Below are 24,814 nucleotides of genomic sequence, written 5' to 3'. Positions count from 1 at the left end.
AAGAATAGACTCTTTGTTATTGCATTTTACAGAGTCTGGCGTCTGCTTAAGGCAACTGCCTGTTGGAGTAGAATGCTTCACACCTGTTTTGGGGAAATCTCCCACTAATTTCTTCAAAGTCGAAACAGCTGTGACTCAAGGAAAGCCATTAGAATTGGTCAAAATTCAGATTTTAAAAAATTGGCTTCCAAAAGCTGGGAAGAAAGGAAAATTTCCTTCGCTCATCATGTCTTAGTAAGCCTATAAACTGGGGAGCCACATTTCCTGTTTTGAGCAGTTGTAGAAACAAATCTCATTGAAAATGAGGTTTAGAGACTATTTTAAATGCATTAAATGAAAGCAAACAAATGCAGTTTTTATGTGGAGGGTACATTTCAGAACTAAATTTGCATTCCTTCAGTGTCATTGACACATTATTATTGTACCCAAATACCACTGTTTGGTCGAGAGTTATTCGTGTTTTTTAGACAGCAATGTTTGAAAAATCTGTGAAAATTTTAACATAAATTAACATAATTACTCACCTTACACTGCACGCCTTAAGTTCGTGTGTGTGCTAGTCTCGTAGCTTTTACATGGAGCAACGTGGCCTGAGTTACCAGCTGGGCGTCAAATTCATGAAGAGAGCTTTGTGGTGGGATTTAAACTGCAGGCTTCCCCCAAAAAGCAGCAGGGTTCCTGCAGGATAAATCACAGTGCAGGAATCGACTAAAAATTCCTGAATTTTCCTTCTTAGGCTGCCATTAATTGTGCCGTTACATGCCTGCAGTCTCAAACTCCTAAGTGCCTTCATTAAAGGTTGATCTGTTTACAGCTCCAGGTTGATAATTTTTCCATCTTCCTGAATCTTGCTTCCAGTCTACTATAGCTGTCAGAGCCTCACCCCCCCCCCCCCCTTTGCACCTGTTTCCCACATTCCTGCCCTCATCCCTTTTACTCCTAGACAGATCAAGGATAAACTTCCCCTGGTCCTCATGTTCCCAACCATCAGCCTTTTGTATTCAATGTATCGTTCTTTGGATTTCCATCTCCATCAGGCAGGATTCTTACACCAACAAACATTCCCCTCCCATTTCAGAAACATGAAGGGACAATCCCCATTGGGATGCCCCAGTCTGCTCTTCCAACTGCATATCCATGACTTATGGCATATTCCAATGCCAGTGTAGGAGATGCAACACCTGCCCTTTTACATTTTCCTTTCCCACATTCAATGGTCAAACAGTTCTTCCAAATAAAGCATTGATTCGGCTTTTACAACCTAGTGCTCTGCTTTCAGTTTTCATCATGTGGTCTCCTCCTTGCTGGAGAAACCATATTTATTCTTGACCAGTTTGAAAAGTGCCTGCACTCAACTGGAAGAAGCTTTAGAAAGGACTGAATGCAGTTCAGGATGTAATGAAATGTACTGTTCCGAGGACTCCATCCCCATCTCCTGCTGCCCTGGGAATGGCAGCCAACACACTGAATGGCCCATTACACACCAGACACATTCTCTTTTCCTTCCTCCCATTGGGCATCTGAAATCATGCTTCAACAAGCTTCCCTGCAGCCATCAGGTCCCTGAATAAACCCCATAACAGTGTGGTTTTATCATGCCATTCCTGCTTGGTATAAACTAATGTTCATTTTTATTGTAACCTAACACTATAAAAATTGTGCTCTATAATGTTAGAGATAATTTGTTGGTCTGCCACAAAGAAACTTTCTCACTGTACAAGGTATTTTGGGGCAAATAAACAAACTCAAAGCCTCAATCAGGGAAGAGGTATCGATGCCACAAGGCTCTCACCACCAGGTTCAGGAACAGCTGCTCCCCCTCCACCATCAGACTCCTCAATATCAAACTCAATCAGAGACTCATTCAAGGACTCGTACTTTTGCACTTTATCATTTTTTTCCTCTCTGCATTGCACAGTTTGTTTACATTTATTTTTTGTTTACATTTATAAGTTGTGTACAGGTTTTGTTTTGCATTACTAATAAATGGTAATTTTGCCTCGTCTGCAGGAAAAATAATCTCAATGTTGTATATGATGTCATGCATGTATTCTGCCAATAAACTTGAATCAATCCTGAGCAGAGGCAAACCTGATCTCTCTGCTGCCAGCCTCTTGAATTTTCCATCCTGCTGCCTCTCTGATCCATCTCCAAGTCACCTCCTAAGGTGTTATAACTAAAATACAATATGAACTGAAGCAATAGTACTTCATCTTCTGTCTGAATGCATTGCAACCTTCCAGATTCAGCATTGGGTTAGGGTTAGGGTTAGGGTGCGTAAGCTCACTTCTGTGTGTATCAGACTGGTCATTTCAGCTACGTCATCAATCTCTGAGAATGATTCAATGTTTCTTTCTCCACTAGCACAGCATTGGTCACTGGACATTGCCCCACAGACCTCCATTTTGTATTTTTTCACTTTCCTGTGTCTTAATTCCCATTTTCTAATTGACCTCATCTAATAATTTTTGTTCCTTTATTTTCTCTATCTAACCATCCCCATCAACCAAGTGACCTCCACAACCTAACCCCATGCAACCCTAGCTTCTTGCAGTCATTTTTCCTTTGTCCTAATCATCTCTCCCCAGCTTCTCTGCAATTTAAAAACTAACTTGTTTTCTATCATTCCCAGTTCTGAGGAACTGACTGACTTTGATCCATAACATTAACTCTGCTTCTCTTTCCACAGATGCTGCCCAACTTGCTGGTTGTAAATACCATTTTCTGTTTTGATTTCCATTTTCCACCATCTGCAGTGATTTTCACCTCTTTACCTTGTTTATCTTGTGTAGTTTCTGTCTCCCTCCTCAGTTTTGAGAAGGTGCTGACTAAAGCCTGCTTCCACAACCATAGCTCTGCTTTTATGGCTCTGAATTGTTCCAGTGAGATTCCAAATTTGACCTGCTGAGTTTCTCCAGCATCTTGTGTTTTTATTTCAACCACAGTGTCTACAGATTTTCGTGATTTACTTCCAAATGAAGTTTGACCCTTCATGTTTTGGATTAAACTATATTTGGCATAGTCAGGTACATTACAACCTTATGACTTTACAGCTTCAGAGAAGCAGCATTTCCGGTTTACATCAGGATTCTGTCATTTCTCTTTTTTTTTCCTTCTCATTGGTCTCATTCATTCATCTACCTTTATTCACTCCACCTCCTGGCAATTTATACATTTTCCCAGGCACTCTCAATGGGTATCACCACTACCTTTGTCATCCAGTTCCCCTCAGGCCTTCACAGATATTTACTTTGTTCCCTCCATTTTACCACTTTTGGTGCAACTTCAAACCTATTTAATTTAGAGATACAGCACAGTAACAGGCCCTTCCAGCCCGCATCGCCCAAATGCACCCACGTGACCAATTAACCTTCTAACCTCGTGTGTCTTTGGAATGTGGGAGGAAACCGGTGCACCCGGAGGAAATCCACGCGGACATGGGGCAAACGTACAAACTCCTTACAGACAGTGGTGGATTCAAACCTGGGTCACTGGCGCTGTAATAGCGTTAAGCTAACCCGCTATTAACTTTCCCCCCTCCCCCCCCCCCCCCCGTTTGTGATGGAAAGTCATCAACCAGAAGCGTTAACTCAATTTCTTTCTACTCAGATGCTACCTGGCCCCGTTGTCTATTTCAGAATTTTTGTGTTTCAACCAAGGTCACTTGCTTCTGACCTGACGCAAACTCCGAGGGGAAATGACACATTGAATTCCCAGCAACACCCACAGCAACAAACCAAACTGGCAAATCCAGGGTTACATAATCTGCCAGCAAGTCTTGGTTCCTGCAACTGACAACGCGTGTGCAGAAGTTGCGGACTTCCTGCCATTTGAGCCAGTGACGTTAGCCAACAATATTAAGCCCTCTAGAATGCTAAATGTGGATGTAGAATCAGCTGCTAAATAAAGGATGAGAAATCAACTACCAGCATTCCACATCCTCCAAACTGTTCAAATTTTCCCCAAAAAAACCCCACAAGAAGCACGTAGAATGATCCAGAAATGAAAAGCCATAATTAGTTTGGCTGGTCTATTTTGCTGCATGCAATTCAATCAATTGCACAGAGCAACAATTCATTACTTTCTTGCGTATTTGATGTAGCCTTCTGCAAAGCACTTCTTAAAACTTGACCAATTTGCTACTGTCACTTTCTTTGATCAAATCGAAAGAAGATTTTGTAAGGAAACTAATCTGCGGAGTGCTCAAAGTGCCCACATAAGCCAGCTAGAAGGATCCTGTCTCTTTAATTTTAGCTTAGCACCAAAGTTGCTCAATGAAAATGGTCCAGCCTCAGACTCGCTGTTCTGGAACCTTTCCTTTGATAGATTACATTGAACGGCTTTATTTTCCTGATATATACTTTGCAAATAAGAAATGTTCTAATGTACACCTGGTGCATGTTTGCAAACCTCGAGTAAAGCAGTAATAGTAAAATGGAAGTTGAAGACTTAATACCAGGTTTGAAATAAAAGATTATGAAATCATCCAAACTGATGAAGCATTTCTCTCCTAGCATCACCAAAAGGAATTTCCAAACTGCCCATCCTGACTAAATCTCTAATTATAACATCTCCAAACACATCTATACAATTTGCACAATGGGGTTCACACACACTCGCCAGCTCATGCACATTTGATTATACCTTCTGGCTTGTGTTAGCTTTATGCTTGGCTCTTGTATATCTGTATTTTCTCTGGGGCTAGGAGAGTTTACTCTCAACACATGCTGGACAAAAAAAATCCACAGCTTGTCTTTTACAATCAACACCAGCCGTTTGATAGTATATCTTAGATAAACAATTTGAAAAGATATTTTACACTGTCAACACTGACAGCTCACACTTAATGGTGGAGAAGTAGATAATAATGTTATCAAAGTATGAATTAGAGAGGTTTTGTTTTCATCTATGCCCTTGTCACTTAACTCATTAAATGGGTGGTGTACAGTATTTTCTTTCTTTCTTTGGCTTGGCTTCGCGGACGAAGATTTATGGAGGGGGTAAAAAGTCCACGTCAGCTGCAGGCTCGTTTGTGGCTGACCAGTCCGATGCGGGACAGGCAGACACGATTGCAGCGGTTTTACATCAATGTTATTTTACATCAATGTTAATCACCTATTGAAAGCTCAGAAAGAATGCAAGTGTTCATTTTTCAGGTGTAGACCCCTTCATCAGAACGAAATGCAGTCCTGATAAGGGTCCCAACATGCAAAAGTATTGACCGGTTCTCTCTGTTGATTCTGGCAGATCATTCTTGGGACTTGGTTGTTATTTCAGTTTACAGCAAGTCATTGTTGATTAATATCTGCTTTCTTTTTTATCCAATTTTCTTCCCTCATTCCATACTCGATGCAATACAGAGCTGAACACAGTGGGCAGCAGAGCTGATGACAATCTGACCAGAATCTGGGGCTTGTTAGATCTAATCTCGGATACTTTAGCGCATAAACTTAGACAGATACTTCAGTTCAGTGCTGTCAGAGGTGCTACTCCCTGAGGCACTATTAAAGAAGAGTGGAAGCGATCCGGAGAGTCCTGGCCAATATTTATTTCTCAATCAACATCACTGAAATGTGATCATTGCAGTTTGTGGGAGAGACAGTGACAAAATTGGCTCCAGTGTTGCTAATAACACAACCGTTATTCCAATAGCACTTCCAATGTGATTTATTCACTGTAGTTGCTTAGACATGTCAAGAAAGGGATGTGAAAGTGTGATATAAATGCAGGCATTTCTTCTGATTTGTATTTTCACCATCTGCACCCATCTGCAAGCACTTTCACCAAAATCCTGAAATGCCAAAGTGAATCCTGCTTGCTTCTCCTGCAGCTAAGATTAATGTTGTCAACCAACTCCAGGCAATGAGAATCCATTAAAAGGTAAACCAACTATGCACTTACGATTGAAACACAAAAGGCTGCAGGCGCTGTGATTGTAGTAAGAACAAAAAAAAAATGCTGAAGGATCTCAGCAGGTCTGACAGCGTCCTGAGGAGTTGTGAATGCTGCGAGATCTGCTGAGTTCCTCCAGCATTTTTGTGTTTTTACTGCACTTAAGACCAATCAAGTCGGGTGTCTTTTTGATCCGTGATATAGGACCTGATCTTTGCTGGGATTTCCAAGCTGAGATGGAGGACTTCTGGTCTCCATGTTTCTTCAAGTCACGTGCAGGTTACTAGAGGGTATATGTTAAGGTGGTAGGAGAGAGATTTAAGAGAGACCAAAGGGACAATGTTTTGTCCATATCTGGGACAAGCTGCCAGAGAAAGGGATAGATGTAGGTGCATTTCAAAGTCATTTTGACAGATATATGGATAGAAAAATATTTCCAATGAAAAGGACTAAATTCAGGCAAATAGGACTTGGTCAGCATAGATGAGTTGGGCCAAATGGTCTGATCTGGGCTATATGGCTCTATGATTTTATAACGTGGTTTTTTTTTAGTGCAACAGAAATAAAACTATCTGCATTAGAGGCAACAGACCAGGGACACATCCTGAAGGGATGAGGAAGATCCATTTACTGTGGTGTAGACCAACCATTCTCAATAGGGGCCACAGCACATTTAAGTAAAAGCCTTCTTTTCTTTTTATCCCACGTAACATAATTTTTTGGGGTTTTTTTAATGCAGTCAGTAGGAGAGAAGTGTGGAAGAAACCAAAGCATGACTGCTTCAGCATCATAGGGAAGGGGGCCCATAAAGTCTGAGCAGAGACATTTTCTGAGCATAGCTGAAAAAATGTTGAGAGTGACTGACGCAGAGCGTCAGACAGGTTGATGGACTGAGTGTGCAGTGATTGACAGTGTATACGAGTTCAGAGAAGTTTCAAAGATCATTTGTAGTGGGAAATGCATTTGTTTAGGAGGCTGGGAGGAAGTACCCCCAGCCTCCTAATCTTCTCTTCCTGACCCAGAACCACACCTGGAGAAGTATTTACAGTAAAACCCTTCACATCCGATACCTATGGGGATTGGTAGATGCTGAATGAGTGAATTGACCATGTTGCATGATTGGCCAAGCTGTGCCAGTTTTAAATGTCAATATTTTTTTTAACTGTTTATTTTCCACAATATCTTTGAGGCTGCCGGTTGCTTGAATTCTGTACAACTGGGGTTTTACAGCACCTGTTTTGTTTATGAGTATCCCCCCTTCTTTCCAGACAGCTCGAAAACCCACGCTAAGAGAGAACCATGTGAACCACGTAACCATGTGAACCATTCTGCCACCGAAAACAAGTGGATTTAGATTCGATTTAACACATCCAATCCAAACCATCTTGTATTAACCAATCATTGTTTCAATCATTTAAGCCAGTGGGGTTGTTACTGTGCACGATTTTGATATTAATAAGCTTTCAAGACAGCCCTCTCGGGGAGTTGGGATAGATTATCCTGTGTGAGTGCTTAACAGAGGAATTATGTCACACATAGCAATGAATTAAAGAGCAGTTTCATTTTCACTGGACAGTCCACTGCTTTGAACAGCTGTGCCTTTTGCTGGCAAGATCCTAAGCACTGAAATTCCCTCCCTAAACCTCCCCACTTCTCTTTCCTCTTGAAGACCCGCTGCTCTGATCAAGCTTTTGGCCATCTGCCCTAATATCTCCTTATGTGGCTTGGTGTCAATTTTTCTTGTTAGATGATGTTCCTTTGTAAAGCCTCAAGTGTTTTTGCTTCATTGAAAGCACTATGTAAATGGAATATTATTGTAATTCTCTCTGAGCCACAATTAACATGCATAAGAAATGAGCCTGCTGGCCTGTATAACTAATGCAGTGATCATTGGTCCAGATCTATTGAACAAATGATCAGTGCTCTGACAATGGGTCAGGAAGAATTCAAGGCAGCTCATTTTTTCATTTTGGGCCATGTTCTTGCCAAGAGAGTGGAAATACTCAGCTCAGCTACCAATCCTTACAGAAGTAGTAAGCCTGGGAGGAAATCATCGCTGGGAACAGCATTACCCACAACTATAATAGATCCTGCCAGTAAGTCACGATCAAGTATTTCTACAATGAAAACAAAATGACAAAGCGGAGCATTGCTGGAGAGCTTAGAGTATCTGAACAGATCCTGTAGTTTAGAGAATCCATCAATTCCTTCTTTCAATGTCTGGCTTTCCTGGACACTTCAGACTGTATATTGGTTACCAATAAGGTTTGGAAAACATTGATTGCACCTTTAAGAATGAAATGATGCTCCAATACTGTATCTTCTCATGGACAAACTGTCTTATCACTGCCCTGCCAGTATACATTATAAGTTCAAGTTCATTACGATCTGATTCTACATATAGAACCTGACAAAGCCACGTTTCTCCAGGCCACAGTGTACACACACAATGCCAAACACATGATAATCACATGTACACATAACAATAGGATTTAAAATAAGTAAATATTTTGGGATGAATTACACTGACACTCCTCATTTTGATGCTCCTGTACCTCCTTCTTGTTGGTGGTGGATCAACGATACTTTGTGCTGGATGGAAAGAGTTTTCTATAATTCTTTCAACCCTATTTAACAGAGGAAAAGTGGACCCCAATGATCCACTATATCAGTGGTTCTCAACCTCTTTCTTTCCACTCACACACCACTTTAAGTCATCCCTATGCCATCGGCGCTCTGTGATTAGTAAGTGGGAAGGGAAGGTTGAGAATCATGACACTAGACCCAATTGTTACTGAAATATTTTGCTTGCAAAAAAAATGTCATTGGCCCATTTACTTATGAAACCGTGCACATCACGAGCCAATTAAGTATGATTAAAACAGTGGTTTTCCAACTTTTTCTTTCCACCCATGTAACTCCTTAAGTAGCCCCTTACTAATACTATGGCATAGGGATTACTTAAAGTGGTATGTGAGTGGAAAGAAAAAAGTTGAGAACCACTATATTGACTTCAGGTCCAATGCTTTGCAGCTACCATGCTACACAGTGATGCAGCCAAAAATGATACAGCAATTGTGCTCCTGTACCTTCCTGACTACTGAGGTGCCGTGAGTCCACGATGGCATGAGAGGTTATAATGACTCCTTGCATTTTAATTGATCCTTTATTGTAATAAAACATTCCAAGATGCACCACAGATCCATCATCAAATTCCCATCCTAGTCTCAAAAATGAGTGGCTACCCAAAATGTTGACTGATCATTTCTCTCTGTGGTTGCTGTCCGACTTGCTAGGTATCTTCAGCTTCTCGTTCTATGCTCAAGATTCCAGCATTTGTGTTTCTTGTCATTTGTGATACCAAGCCACAAATGGTGCATGGCTAAGTTCTCTGACAGGGGCATCTTAAAAGAGATAAAATGTTGGGCTGGTTCAGGACCAAATGGTGGAGCTTAAGACCTTAGCAGCATCGCTATAAATGGTTGATTTATGGATGATCAAGAGGCCAAAACCTGGAAGATTATACACAATGTGTTAAGTTTTAGGGAAGGAAGACATGAGAGAAACAGGCAGTGAATACAACTGTTGAGATATCTATACACAAAGATGAGAATTTTAAATTCAAATTGTTGCTGAGATGGAGGCTAACAATATGGAGATGTTGGATGAAGAGGACCTGGTGTGGGTAATGTTAGGTCTGCTTTGTTCGAGAATGAGTGAGTCAGACATCAGACTGAGTCTAAATCAAGGTTCTTTATTACCGGATTGTAACACTTGCAACTAACAGTGTTAGTTGGAGAAGGCGCATTCTCCCGATATCAGCAAGTGGTGTTTTTTTTATACCTCAGGACACGTACTTAGTAAATTATCATACCATTACATTGTCCAATGAATAAGGTGTTGCTACCCTTCTCTGTTAGTCTGCTGCTCATCAGCTTGTTATTGCCAAACTTATCTTGAGCGTACAAGGTCACACCTGCATCCTGTTACACCTTAGTACTGGGTGACTCCTTCTCTGGTCCCAACTCATGATGTTTTTACCTTACAGTAAGTACATGGCAGCAGAGTTCAATATGGAGATGTTGGATGAAGAGGACCTGGTGTGGGTAAGTACATGGCAGCAGAGTTCAATATGGAGATGTTGGATGAAGAGGACCTGGTGTGGGTAAGTACATGGCAGCAGAGTTCAATATGGAGATGTTGGATGAAGAGGACCTGGCGTGGGTAAGTACATGGCAGCAGAGTTCAATATGGAGATGTTGGATGAAGAGGATCTGGAGTGGGGACAAAGTTCCAGCTCATCCAAGAGTTGAAGGTGGGGTACAAAGAAGTCAAGTAATCCCAGACGTTCTACTCCAGAGGCCAAAATAAAGGGAGTGTAATGGGTCCCAAAGGAAAATGTGGCTGATATCTGATTTGAGAATGTTGGGTCCCAAACCATTTTAAAACCAAATGCAACCAGTCAGCCAGCAGGATCCTTGTTGAGTCATACTTCAAAGCAAGCCATAAAGTCACAGGTTGGAGATGTGGTGAAAGTGGGGAAAAAGAAGCAGTCTCAGTAAGAAAGAAAAGGGCCAGACAGGTACCTGAACAGGACAGGCAGATTTTTAAAAACTCTAACACTACTTTTCTTTGAAAGGTATGAGCCTCCATGTTTGTATAATTCAAGCTTATTTTATAGTTATGTAATAAATCAGATAATGTTCACCGTAAGGCAGACAAAGATTCGCTGTCAGCAGAAATTGCCCAGAGCCCCTTACAGCCAGAGAAAGAGAAGCAAAAGAGAGGATCCCCCCCCCCCCCAAGAGTCACTAAATGACAATGGCTTTGCCTCCAGTGCTCCCACAGCCACTTCAGTCCAAAACTATCAGCAACTTGAGCTCCAAATGCACATCGGTGTGATCAGGAAGCCTCCTGTACCCTCTTGCATCCTGGTTCCAATACCGGGTGCCCTTCAGCCAGCCTACAGCCAGTCTCCAGCAGTCTGGTGTGAGTCCTTGGGCAGCAGTCAGCAGAAGTCCGCAGCCCACATGCGTTCCTCACCTCGAGCCACCAACGGCTGCCAACTGCGTGTTCTTCAGTCTCAGAGCCACTCACTGGCCACCGCCCTGCAGGTCAACTCCTCCGCTTCTTCTTCTCAAAAGGAGGGGGTGGGGTGGTTTCCTTGCTTTCTGGCGTCCTGAGCCAGTCCTCTGCTTCCCCAGAGTGTGCAACCCCTCGTGGCTTCTGTCAATCATAAGCGCCACCATCTTGGGCCAGATTATAGGATTTTAAAGTAAATCACCTTTAACGGGCTGCTTAAAACCCGTATGTAGCCAAAGGCAGTCGGACTGGGCAGTCGGACTCCCCACCGTCCACAAGTCCGCAGAGGCAACAGCACGGCCATTACAGCAGTACCAGCGCAGATCGGCAATAATGATCATTTAACTCTTGTTAAAAAGTCACACACTCTTGAATAGATCACATAATAGGCTCATTCAGGACAATTGCAAAGCCGTCACCTGGAAATCACTGCCTTTAGTTTTATCCTGGCTTTTGACCAGCTGTAAAGTCGTTATAAAATTCATGTAATGCAAACCAGTGTAACAATACATGTCGAACACATAACTTTACACCAGCTCATTTATATAAACCGTAATTTTCACAAATGAGTCTGTTTGGAATTTCCCTTGGGTGTGATGATGAAGCAATATGTTTGAGATGGTTTTAGCCAAACACGTGATGTTTTCGCTTTGCAACTGGAGGACTCTCTAAATTGTCACTCATTTAATTGCTCATTCAAGACAAATTAAATAAACGTTTGCTGTAATATCACCAGGTGTGTACGGGATTTCCTCTGTACGTGCTGGTTTCTTAGAAAGTCACATTCGTCTAAGAAATTTATGATGCAAACTTCACTTCATCACAGGCTACTCAATTAAGTACTTAGTTTGCAAGCATCGGTACACTATTTGATGGACTACAACAGAGTGCTATAATACTTCTGTTAACTTATGTTTCTTTAAAGATTAATACACCCTCAATTCTTGAGAAAATATCTGTACTTTGTAGTAATTACAGTGTCAGGTGAATCCACTGGAGAGAAAAGGCCTGATGTAGTGGCTGTAAAGGCAGAAGCATGCCAGAATTTCAACGAATAAAGAATTTCAGTTTAACGGTGCCAATAACTACAGCATACTCTTGGGGTAACATTTTCCACTGTCACGGGTGTATCCACAATCTGTCCATGAACATCTGCGTTTTTGGCTATGAGTTTCCCATGATTAGCCTGTACATATGGGTACAATTTGGGTTCAGTTTTCAGGCTCGAGATGCACTGAGTCACATAAAAACTATAATGAAAAGCGAGTGGATTTCCACCCCCTACAACTTAAACCTTATGAACACATAAAATAGAAAGAGCTGTGGATCACTGTCACAGCATCTCTGTTATCTCACGGGAGGGGTGCCAATGGGACACCTTTGTAGAAATGGAAGATAAAATCGTCCACTGCCCTGAGACTAAAAAAAAACACTCTCTTGCAGACAGACAGGCAGACACACACACACACACACAACCAATTTTTAAAAACTTGAACCAATGTAATTAATTCAAATAAAAGGCTGTGCTCGCCCTTCCCTTCGAAGCTGGTTTTCCCCATTCGTTCAATGGTCAGAATCAGAATTTATTGTCATGAACAAGTCATGAAATTCGCTGTTTTCCAGCAGCGTCAGAGAGCAAATGTTCAGATTTGAACCATCTTACAACAGAACTATAAATTTTAAAAAATAGTGCACAAAAAGTAAGGCAGTGTCTTTGGTTCATTGGTTATTCAGGAATCTGATGGCAGCAGGGAAGAAGCTGTCCTTGTGCCGCTGAGTGCTCATCTTTAGGCTCCTGTAACTATTTCCCGATGGTAGCAGAGTGAAGAGGGCATGGCCTGGGTGCAGGGTGACTTTGAGGATAGAGGCTGCTTTTTTAAGACACCTCCTCATGTAGATGACTCCAAAGTAGTGGTCTGGTGCATGTGATGATGCAGGCCGAGTTAACATCTCTTTAGAGTTTATTCTTGACCTGAGAGTTGGTGCCACCATACCAGGCAGTGATGCCACCAGCCAGAATGCTCTTCGTGGTACACCTGTAGTTTTTAAGGGATTTTGGTGACATATCGAATCTCCTCAGCTACTTCACGAAGTATAGCTGCTGGCAAGCCTTCTTTGTGATTGCATCAACATAGAGACCCTCAGAGATGTTAACACATAGGAATTTGAAGTTCTTGACCCTCTCCACTACTGAGCCCTCGATGAGGACTAGGTCATGTTCCCTTGACTTCCCTCTGAAGTCTACAACCATCTGCTTGACTTTCATGACATTGAGCACAAGGTTGTTGTCATTACCCCATTAAACGAGCTGATCTGTCTCCCTCCTGGACGCTTCCTCATTGCCATTTGTGATTCTGCCGACAACTGTGGTGTCATTGGCAAACTTGTAGTTGGCTTTGGAATTGTGTCTGGCCACACGGTCATGGGTGTATAATGAGTAGAGCAGTGGACGCATCCTTGGGGTGGGTCTGTGTTGATAATCAGTGAGGAGGAGACGTTTCCAATTCGTACTGACTGTGGTCTTCCGGCAAGAAAGTCAAAGATCCAGTTGCGGGGAGGGGGGGAGGGGCTGGTACAGAGGCCTAGAGTTTGTAGCTTCTTGACCAGCACTGAGGAAATAATGGTATTGAAGGCCGAGCTGTAGTTGATGAAGAGATGTAGTCGATGTATGAATTACTGTTTATGAGGTGATCCTTAGCTGAGTGGAGAGCCAGCAATATTACATCTGCTGTGGAGCGATTGTGATGATGGGCGAATTTCAGCAGGTCCAGATCTTTGTTTAGGTACGTGTTAATTTTGGCCACAACCAGCCTCTCAAAGCATTTCATCACAGAAGAAGTTAGTGCGACTAGGCGGTAGTCCTTGAAGTAGCTCACACTACTCTTCTTGGGATGACTGATAACCTTTTGAAGCAGGTGGGAACCTTTGACTGCAGCAATGAGAGGTTGAAAATATCCATGAATGTTCCAGCTAGTTGGTTGGCGCAGATCTTCAGTACCCTGCCAGGTACAGCGTCAGGGCCTGACGCCTTGCGAGGGTTCACCCTCCCTACTTTAAAGGAAGTGCAATGCCTTTCCAATCATAATTCCAATTGAAGGCCAGTGAGGCCCTGCCCCAAGCTATTTGGTTGGCAAAGTCACTGCTGTTGTTCAGTATTGTGAATGCCAATGGAAAACCACTTGGGGCTGATTAAATATAAAAATAATGTTTTAGATGTTGTAAATATTTTTTTAAATTAAAAATTAATTGACTAAACCCCCATCCACACACTAACATTTAGAAGCAATAAAAATATTTAAATCATCTAAGTAAATCAAATAAAAAGCTCTACTTGCCTTTCATCTGGCGGCTGGAAATGCACAGAAGTTTTCACTGCCCCGTTATGCTGCAAGGGGAGTCTGATGGTACAGTGCTGGTGTCCATGTATTGGGTTCTGCTCAGTAAAAATCAGAGCTTTTACATCTCTTTCCAAACTGCCTGAATTGATCTTGGCAGAAGATCTGCCCCAACGTAACACCTAAACAATCCAACATCAAATACTTCATGATGAATTTTATTACTCTGGGTACTTTCTGTTAGTAATTAATTTTCTTAAGTTTAATTTAGACCTACAGAACAGTAACAGGCCCTTCGGGCCACAAGTCCATGCCACCCAATTACACCTACACCCCCAGTACGTTTTCAATGGTGGGAAGTAACTGGAGCACCCTTGCAGACAAGAGGAGAACGCACAAACTCCTTACAGACAGCGCTGGATTCAAACCCCGTTTGCTGGCGCTGTAACGGCATTGTGCTACCCCTATGCTAACCATGCTGTGGTTAATAATATTGCATTAAATAACATTAAAACTTTTTCCTCTCATTCCTTATTTTGACTCCTTGCATCAGATTTGTCACATAGTTACCTATCCTTCATACGTCTCCATCAATATACCCAAGCTGACAATGGAATGGTTTGCCTCTGTATTTCCTTATATTGGCAAGGTTGAGACCAGAAATACTCCCTCAAGCGCACAGCAATGACCTTGAAAAAGTGTTATTTTTTCTATTTCAGTCTGGATACATCTATACTTTTCAAAGGAATTAATTTTAGTGATGAGAGTGGGCCTTGGCTAGTATTAAGGATGCGCAAAACACTCATGGTGACTCATGCTGAGAGATTCTTGGTAGAGTTTGCCCATGGTTTTGAAGCATTATGGCAGAAATTTTTCATCAAGCATGCACTGATGTGTTGACTGGAATTGGGACTTCTGGAGAGACCAGTGAACCCACAAGATGATTGGACGCTGGGTTTCACAACAGCTTCAGAAGATGAAGCCTCACGTGTTCATTGAGGATATTTAAAGTTTTAGACACACAGCAGAGTAATAGGCCTTTTGGCCCATTAGCCTGTGCTACCCAAATACATCTAATTGACCTACACCCCCCCCCCCCCGCCCCACACACCCCAGTACATTTTGAATGGTGGAAGAAAACTAGAGCACCAGGAGGAAACTCCTGCAGACATGGGGTGATAGGAATAACTCCTCAAACTGATTTCACAGTTCTATTGACTTTAAATTTCTACCTCCTATGCTCAAGTACTGGTTGACATCTTGATACTTGCGTCCAATGGATACAGATGTCATGCCCACTCATTGGCCCTGTCCAATGTCCTCAAGGCTTTGATTATCAATGCACTATATATGCCTGATGGACATGGATTGGTGACCCTCAACGATTTTTTTTTGGTAGGTATATACTTCTGTAGGTGTATGTGGGTCAGAACAACATTATGGGCCAAAGGGCCTGTACAGTGCTGTAATGTTCAATTTTTTATTTATCTTCTCTGGTTAGTCTAGTAATAATTAGGGACTGTGGGATGAACCCAAAGCATGACATTTAATTCAATTGAACTCGTATATTGCTATCATAAACTTCCAAAAGTTTTTGTCACAGAAATGCCTTTACAAACTGTTTAATCAATTACATTTCCATATATGAAGAGAAGAGTTATTTGGAATTAGAAGGAGAACTGAATTATTACCAATCCATCTGTCACAAAAATAAATAGAATGAGGTGTGATTAAACTCCATTAAAGGCATTTGAATGGTCCCACGTCGTCAGAAAGCAGGCTCAACATGCAGGAATAAAATAATTCAAAGAATAGGAGAAATCTCAAGGAGAAAAATACCTGCCAAAGAATCAGCAACTAAACATTTCACTTGGACCTGATCCAAGGAACCAAGGAAATCCAAAATTTGTTCTATTTCACTCGTTCTAAACCAATCCAGATTTTTGCCTTAAAAGTAATCAGTGTTGCAGCTCGAATGGAAATTGTATAAAATAAGAGTTTTCTTTCATTGGCATGTGACAATGTAAAAGTAATTCTCCTCTATACGCAGATTAGAATTGTTTCCACAAGTTCAAATTGGCAGAAATGTTCATCCAAGCATGCACTGAATTGGGACTTCTGGAGGCACCAGTAAACCTTCGAGATGATTGGATGCTGGATATTGCAAGAGCTTCAGAAGTTCAAGTCTCATGTGGTTCATTGAGGATATGGAACCAAACTTAATTCAGAAGTCCTTGTATGAGATGTTTTCAGTTAGAGATGTCAATCATCAAAGTTTGGCATGCACCGAAAAATAAAGGTCCGGCCTTGGTGATTTTATAATATACCTAAAATTTGATAACACAGTTCACATCAGTAAGCCAGGGACTGAATTTCAATAGCCAGAAAAATGGGCTAATTTGGAGTGGGGAGGAGTCTGTATTTATGATTAAAAAGTAGAAAATATAAATCCTAATTCTAATCGACATGCTCCTAAATGTAATAGAGGGGAGGCCAGTTGTGGATAGCTGACCTCCCCTGGGTGTTTAGCAACCTTCACTCTTCGGACTAGTCAGTGGCCAACGGAGCTTCTCAGATCCTGGGAAGCCCAGATGATGAAGGGAGCCTAGAACACCTTTTGGAAGAACTGCTTTTGGGCCAAGAGGAACAGGTGGCTCCCTCAGGTCATCACATAACTTGCAGAGGAAGGCAACTGGTATCAAAACTGCCCTTCACTTCCTGTCCCCAATCCCAGGATTAGGGGTTAGATCCCTTCACTTCCTTTCCCCAATCACCAGATCATGCAGGATCCCTCACTTCCTGTTCCAACCCCAGGATAAGGTTTTATTCAGATTTATTGTCAGAGTACACACATGCATCACATACATCTGAGATTCTTTTTCCTGCAGGCGAGGCAGAATTATCACTTATTGGTAGCGCAAAAAAAAAACTGGGCACATGTAATCAACTAAAGAAATGTAAACAAACTGATTGTGCAATACAGAGAGGAAAAAAACCAATGAAGTGCAAAAGTAAGAGGCTTTAAATGAGTCCATGATTGAGTTTATTGTTGAGGAGTCTGATGGTGGAGGGGAAGCTTCTGTTCCTGAACTTGCTGGTGCAAAGAGGTACCTATAGCTCTTTCCTGATAGTAGGAGAGAGAATCAAGCATGTGCTGGTGGACATGGATCCTTGACGATTGCTGCTGTTCTCCGGTGGCAGCGCTCCCTGAAGATGTTCTCGATGGTGGGGAAGGTTTGGCCTGTGATGCCCTGGGGTGTGTCCAGTTCCTTTTGCAGGGCTTCACACTGAAATTGCTAACATGAGAGGAGCACCTATTTAAGATGCTGGGAAGTACAGGGGGGTGGATATGAAAGAGGTCCGTTTTTTCCATATAAAGAGTAAATGGAATGCACTGTCCGCAATGGTGTTGGAAGCTCGTACAATAGGATCTTTTAAAAGACTATTAGGTAGATACATGGAACTGAGAAAACTGAATGATTAAGCAGCAGGGAAATCCAGGCAGAGAATGTTGGCACAACACTCTGAGCCAAAGGTTCTACACTGTGCTACAGATTTCTGTAGCAATTAGACAATGAACTTCAGGAATCAGAGACTCATTGGATTAAGAATAAATCTCAGGAATCAGAAATTGTGGTTGGAATTTGGACATGTCTGAGGTTGGGAGTCAGACCCTTTTTAGGATAGAATTAAACCCACCTTCCTTATTTAATGTTTGGGATCCTCCTGAGATGGACTACCAGCCAGAGCAGTCACCACCAGGAGAAGCTGCAGACAGAAACCTCTCAGACAGTTAAATTCCACTATCAGGGCACTATTGTGCCCCTCCCCCACCATTTTCTTCAGGCACCTGCCTACATTGTGCATGTGCCCTGATGAAGGGCTTTACCTTTGCTATGTAAAGTACGCTGTATGACCTGCTGAGTTTCTCCGCCATTGTTTTTACTACAGTGGAACATTTGGACTAGTGGTCTTCTTGCCCAAAAGCCAGCGTCCCCATCAATTCCCCCCACCTGACTAAAATCCAGCCCAAGATTTCCATGGAATCCACAGTGATTGAAAGCAGAAGTCAAGAAGAAATTCACCCCTCTATGTTTCTGTGCGCCCAGCTTGGTTTTAGCTTTCCTCCAAGAGCAGGTTTGCTGCTTGTCAGATCAATTACTTCCGATTCCCAGATACTTGGGGACTTCTCCGAAAGGATGTGGATGTAGTTGGGATAATTAGATAAAAAGCTGTGATGAATAGTTCGGGTCACTCAGGACCTCCTGGGATATGGCAGAAGAACGGTTCACTGAAATAAACAGGAAGAGGCCGAAGTGGATGAAGATGGATTTAGATCCAGCCAGTGAAATTCTTTTAAATTCTCAGTGGTGGCCCAGAAAGTGTCAGAGTGGTTTTGAAAGAAAATCATTGAAAATTTGAAATAACTAGATCAGTCAGAGAAAGCTTTCCCTTTCTAGGCCAATCCCATAAGGTTACCATGAGTCTTTCCTGCCTTGGGGGGTGGGTTGGTGGTGGGGGGGTCACACACTTCCATCCTCACTTCCTTTCCCTTTCTCCCAACCCCCAACTGTCTGAGGAATTTTAATTCATTTTTCGGAATAATTCAATTTGCCAAGTATTTTGCGGTGGTTTTATAATAAGATTTGAGGCATTTCCTTAGAAGAATAGGAATCAATACAATCCTGTTTGAAGGGAGATTTGGAGAAGCTGAGATAGACGCTTGTAGGATGACAGTGGCTTCAGCACAATGTGACTAATGAGCCTATTAGGACCAATCGCGATATTTCGTCTTGAAATGAGATGCCCTGAGACCACTTTTAGTGATAGAGCGAAATCTGGATAAATACAAATGAGCAAGAGGATACAGACCAAAGGATAGAAAAGTATTAACTATAATAATTGAGTATCCTGGCTTTCTTAAATTATATTTAGAAGGTTTCGATTAAAGCACTTCACTCTATTAGCTGGATGGGGTTTTCTTCTGTTGCCAAATACTCAAATGTGGCCACAAAATCTATAAACCCTGTGTTTATAGATGTGCTGGGAAGCAACACATCTTTGGGATGCCACTAATGGACATGCTCCTTGATGAGGTTCAGAGCGAGTGATGGAGAATAGAAGATGATCACTTTGCAAGTAAGCGCCGTAGTTAGCTGGCGCGTCCGTTTCACGCAGATATTTTGGCAGAACGTTTTAAAAATAACATTTGCATCTTCTTTGGAGATTTCATAACTATGACTGTGTCATCACATATTGAATGTATTTACACTGAAACATTGGATCTGTGGCACTCGGTGGGGGGGGGGGGGGGGGAAGGGCACACAAATACACCCTCCATAAGAAAGGCACTTCCTCTCATCCCATTCTCCGTCCCCTTTGACATAATAGGAAATCTGTACTCAGGTTTTGAAAATACATTTAATTGAAATCTCAAGATGGGGAAAAAAAACAAGGGGATTTTTCACTTAAGTGGGACGTAAAATGGGAGCAATGACCCTTACGATGGGCTCTATAATCACCCCGACAGCAGCGCAGCCACAGTGCAAATGGTCTGAAGTAAACTAAATGATAAAACACAAGGCCTCTTCAGCCCTCAAATAGGCATGTAGAGAGTTTGACATTTTTTTTCTCCCATGAGTTTAAACATCATGCAGCTGAAGAATCTTCATGGCTGTTTGCAGATTCATTCCTCAAACTATACTTGTCTAGCGTGACATATCCAGAGGCCAAGTGGTTTGGATTTAATTTGCTCCTTTACGAGCCATGCAGGTAAGTAGACCCTGACAAATATGCAGAGATAATCCCATCCCAATGGAGACAGCGCAACAGAAAGCATTAACATTTCTAAGTGGAAGAAGCTAAAGAGATTTTTTTTTTCCCCAGAAATACCGAAAACCTTCCCTAAGTACATTTCCATTGCAGGAAATGTCGTGGTGACAAAAAAATTACAATTTTCATTCAATTTGTATTTTAGACCTATTAGAAAATAACTGAGATGATGAAATGGAAGATCAATAGACTCTAATTAGATCAGTGGAATTAATGGTATTAAAATGTAACACTATAGTCTAATACTGATTACCACCATGAACAAAGCTATAAGTAGATTAATGGATGGACAGAATCTATTTTAATCTTGCACAATGGTTTTAATCATTGAATAGTTCAATTGCAGAATATTAGAAATATTCAGGAATTCACACAACAGGAAAATCTTTTTCAAAAATATGGAAAGGTTCACTTAACAGATATCCTGACATTGATTTAAGGCAGAAATTAATTGGTTCTTGATTAGCCTGAGCATCAAAGGTTAAGGGGAGAAGGCCGGGCAGTGAGTGGGAAAATGGATCAGCTCATGATTAAATGGCAGGGCAGGCTCGATGGGCTGAATAGCCTATTTCTGCTCCTGTGCCTTATTATAGAAAAATACTTTCTGCTTTATCCAATGGGTCCACCATGTCTCTTCACTTCTGGCGAGAGAAATCACGTGTACTTCTGACATGTGCTCTCCACAAAAGCTGTATTATTTTGTATTTATATAAATACATAACTCTGAGAGGACAAAAAGATGTGTGAAAGAGAAAGTTCCCAAGATATTCAGAGACTGTTAATTTGTGCAGAACAAAATGAGACTTAGTCTTCATTTGTCCAAGGACTGATTCAAAACCAGACAATGCTTCAAACTAACTGAGATAAAGTAATATGTCACCAGCAGAAACGTGCCTCATCTTGATAAACATTAAATTGAGCAAGAGGAAAAAAGGTCCTATTTGTAACATTACTGTTACAATGGAATTTTTTTTTTTAAATCGAGAACAACCAGTTTACACTCTGATTATTACAAACATACTAATTAATGAAGAAACACAACAGCTGCAAACGCTGGAATCTTGAGCCAATAATGCCGAAGGAAGACGGCAGGTCGGACACCATCCTGGGTAAACATAAGACTCGCCATTTCTATCTTATAGATGTTGTCTGACCTGCCCAGTTCCTCCAGCAATTTTTTGCCTGCTCATTCTAATTGATAACACCAGTTAAAAATTCCAGTGTTACAAACATTAGAGCTTAAATTTGCAGATTTGTAATATTAATGAGATGCTTCTTCTCACAGATAGTTTGATTCATACATTTTCAAAAGAGAATAAATAATTTTAAGATAAATTACAGTGAGGAAAATATTTTCCACCAGCATCAATGGAACAGAATTTTGTATGCCACAGCAAGGAGTGATCATTTTAAGCACAGAATTTGAGGGTGACAGGCTTTACACCCAATAACAATAGAATAATGGACTTAAATCCATTAAGATGGAGGCTCAGCCTTAGAGCATCAGTATCTTCAACTACAGGTAACTTACATTCTGTGTGTGTATTGAAACTGACTATTTCTGTTGTGAGTCATCCATCTGTGATATTGGCTCCATTTTTTTCTCTCTCTCCTCTCTCAGGCTGACCTTCAGGGCAAGTCCCACATCCTCCATTTCACACCATATCGTGCTTTAAGGTGCACATGCAACATGTACAAGACGAATCTCTTGAGGTACCAGGCGACTTCAAAAGATAGTTGAACAAGATTAAATGGCAGCATCAAATACAAAAGCTACATCTAAATCAGGATAAGCCTCAGATGGGCCATTTCTTTTTGCCGAATTCCTGGAATTTTGGGAGTGATGGGCACAAGTTTGATCCCCAGGAGAGGGCACAGAGGAGGTTTGCCTGGACGAAGTGCAGAGACTGGAGAACCTGGGAGTGTTCACTTCAAAACGGCAAAGGTTAAGCAGAAGTCAGCCAAACTAAGGAGGCAAGTAGCGGGAGATCATAAAATCAAAGAAACTGTGAGAATAACCAGGAAAGATTTGTTCGTGAATATTTTAATTCTGTGTGTACATCAGTAAAATTCCAAAAAAAAGTGACTTGACATTGAGTGCAGCTTTCAGACGTAAAAAATGAAAGCATCCCACTTTCCAGTGGTGAAAGACACATTACGGGAAAATAATGAGCTAAATGCACATTTTTCACCGAATTTCAAAGGGCAATTGAATGTCTATTTGGTGGTGCCTAATTTTCAGAGATATGGTGAAAAGGATTCAGATTTCAGATTTATTGTTGGAGTGCATTCATGACGTCACATACAACCCTGAGATTCTTTTCCCTCTGGGGCCAGGCAGAATGATCACTTACTGTGTACAGATTTTTTTCCTTGCGCTACAACATGCACGAAATGTAAGCAAACTGACCGTGCAATGTACAGAGAGGAAAAGAAAACCATAAAGTACTAAAGTAAGAGTCCCTAAACGAGTTTGTCATTGAGGAGTCTGATGGTGGAGCAAGGACAGAGCAAGCGCCGGGTGGTGTGGATCCTTGATGATTGCTGCTGCATTCCCTGCAGATGTTCTCAGTGATGGGGAGGGTTTTGCCCGTGATGTCATGGCTGTCTCCACTACCTTTTGGAGGGCTTTTCGCTCAGGGGTATTGATGTTGGTAGCACTATATTTGACAATTCTTTCCAGGAGCCAGCAGCAAAATTGAATGAATGGCCTCCTTTTGTGCTGTGAGGTTCTGTTTCCATACCTTTTTCAAAATGTTTAAATAGCTCATTAAAAGACCATAAACAAATCCAAATCTCAATGCAAAACTAATTAATAGTATTGTGCAACCTAGAAATCCATAGTGTTTTATCCTGATGTTTGCCAGTGGTAATGCTTTATTGATTATCCCTGCAATTAGGCTTCTACATGAGAAATGTAAAAGGACATCAAAAGACCAAAACATATGCCCCTGGAAAAGCAGGATACTTTCATTTTTATGTATAATCATACATTTGTCCTTAGAGAGTACTGTTCGATACAAAGTTACTTTGTTTGAAGTCTGACTGATATACTCACTGTCCACAGAATTAAAATGTAAATGTACATGCTCTTTCTCAACAGGTGGTCTAACCTTGCTGTTAAGTAAATATTTTCATTAATTTCTTTCTCTTTGTATAAGGTGCAATACAGATTTCATTAGACCTCCAAAGAGCCTTAACACAATTACTGCTTAATACAATTTAGATCAGAGTTAAATGACATGACCAGAGAAAGAAATTTAATTCAGTCAAACGATTCCCAGAAATTCACAAAGCCACAGATTTATAGTGAATATATTCACATTCCTTTTTTTTTCAGTTGCGAATGGATACCTTCTGATATATTTGACCTCAAAAGACAATGTTTTGCCATTTTTCAGGTAATTTGTTTTCCTTTTCATTTAATATATTTAATTATGCCGTGCAGTAGAAAGCCCTTTCAACTCATGCAACCCAATTAACTGACCAAACCCACACGTCATGATTACATTGTGGAATCAAAAGCTACCGTAAAGAATTAAAATCAAAAATCTATACTGACTCATCAGTGGAGTGCTGTGAAGTGAGACATTAAACTGAAGCCATGCTTAAACTCTCAGATGAACACTACACGTTCCATGACACTGTTTGAGGACCAAGGGACACATCACAATTATCTGCACCAATGTTTATGTTTCTTCCTCAGTCAAAATTACCGAAAGAAATTATCTGGATGTTTTCGTGATGCTGTTTCTGAGAATTCACTGTACACAAACTGGCTGCTTCATTTTCCACATTACAACAGTGACTTTAAATCAAGAATGAGAGCGTCACTGGTGGAGAAGCACCTTGAATCCTGAAAGGTGCTTCGCAAATGCAATATTTTCTTCATTCAAATATGGCATGCAATTTCTTAATTTCCAAACCACTTTGTTATGGGAATCTTGATTTTATGAAGTAAATGCATTCTTTTAGTTCATCATTAATTCCCACATAATTATTAATCTTAGACTGCAGCCATTGTTGGAGGCCTGATTTTAAATTGGAGTGCGAATGAACGGGGGTGGGGGGAGGTGGGGGGGGGGGGGGGAAAAGAGTCACATACTCCTCTGAGGAACAGTCACGGTCTTGCCTGGGCTACATTAACCCATGATTCCCATCAACTCTGCACAGCTCACACAATCTTCACTCCTCCCTCATGCTACAACACGAGCCATTCTCACACAGTTCTCCTTTGCACTTAGCAGGTTCCCCCATACACCCTAACTTGCACCTTTCAACACAGGTGCAAACTTAACCGTGACTCGTGCTGTTCTCGAAAGGCAGGAAAAGGCCAAAATTAAAACCTCCATATTTGGAGGAAATTGAACTTTACTTCCTTTCAAACAGAATTTCTTTTGTTCACTTTTACATAATATTACTGCAGTAAAACTTTCAGGACTTTAATTCAGTAGCCACTGTGTCACCTGCACACCACTTGTAGACCAATGGAACTGTTAAAATGAGCCCATGAGTCGACAATTCATACCTGCTCCTGAAGGTAGAGCCCATCTTATCACACGAAGATCTACACCTCCACATCACACTAGCTCAGTGAAAGATATGTCCTCTAAAAGGAAAGGGTTCATTCTGAATATTCATATTGATGCACAAGTCAAATATTTAGTCGGAAC

The sequence above is a fragment of the Narcine bancroftii genome, chromosome 10 (assembly GCF_036971445.1).
Source record: "Narcine bancroftii isolate sNarBan1 chromosome 10, sNarBan1.hap1, whole genome shotgun sequence".
Classification (NCBI taxonomy): Eukaryota; Metazoa; Chordata; class Chondrichthyes; order Torpediniformes; family Narcinidae; genus Narcine; species Narcine bancroftii.
Note: the sequence above shows the minus strand (reverse complement) of the source record.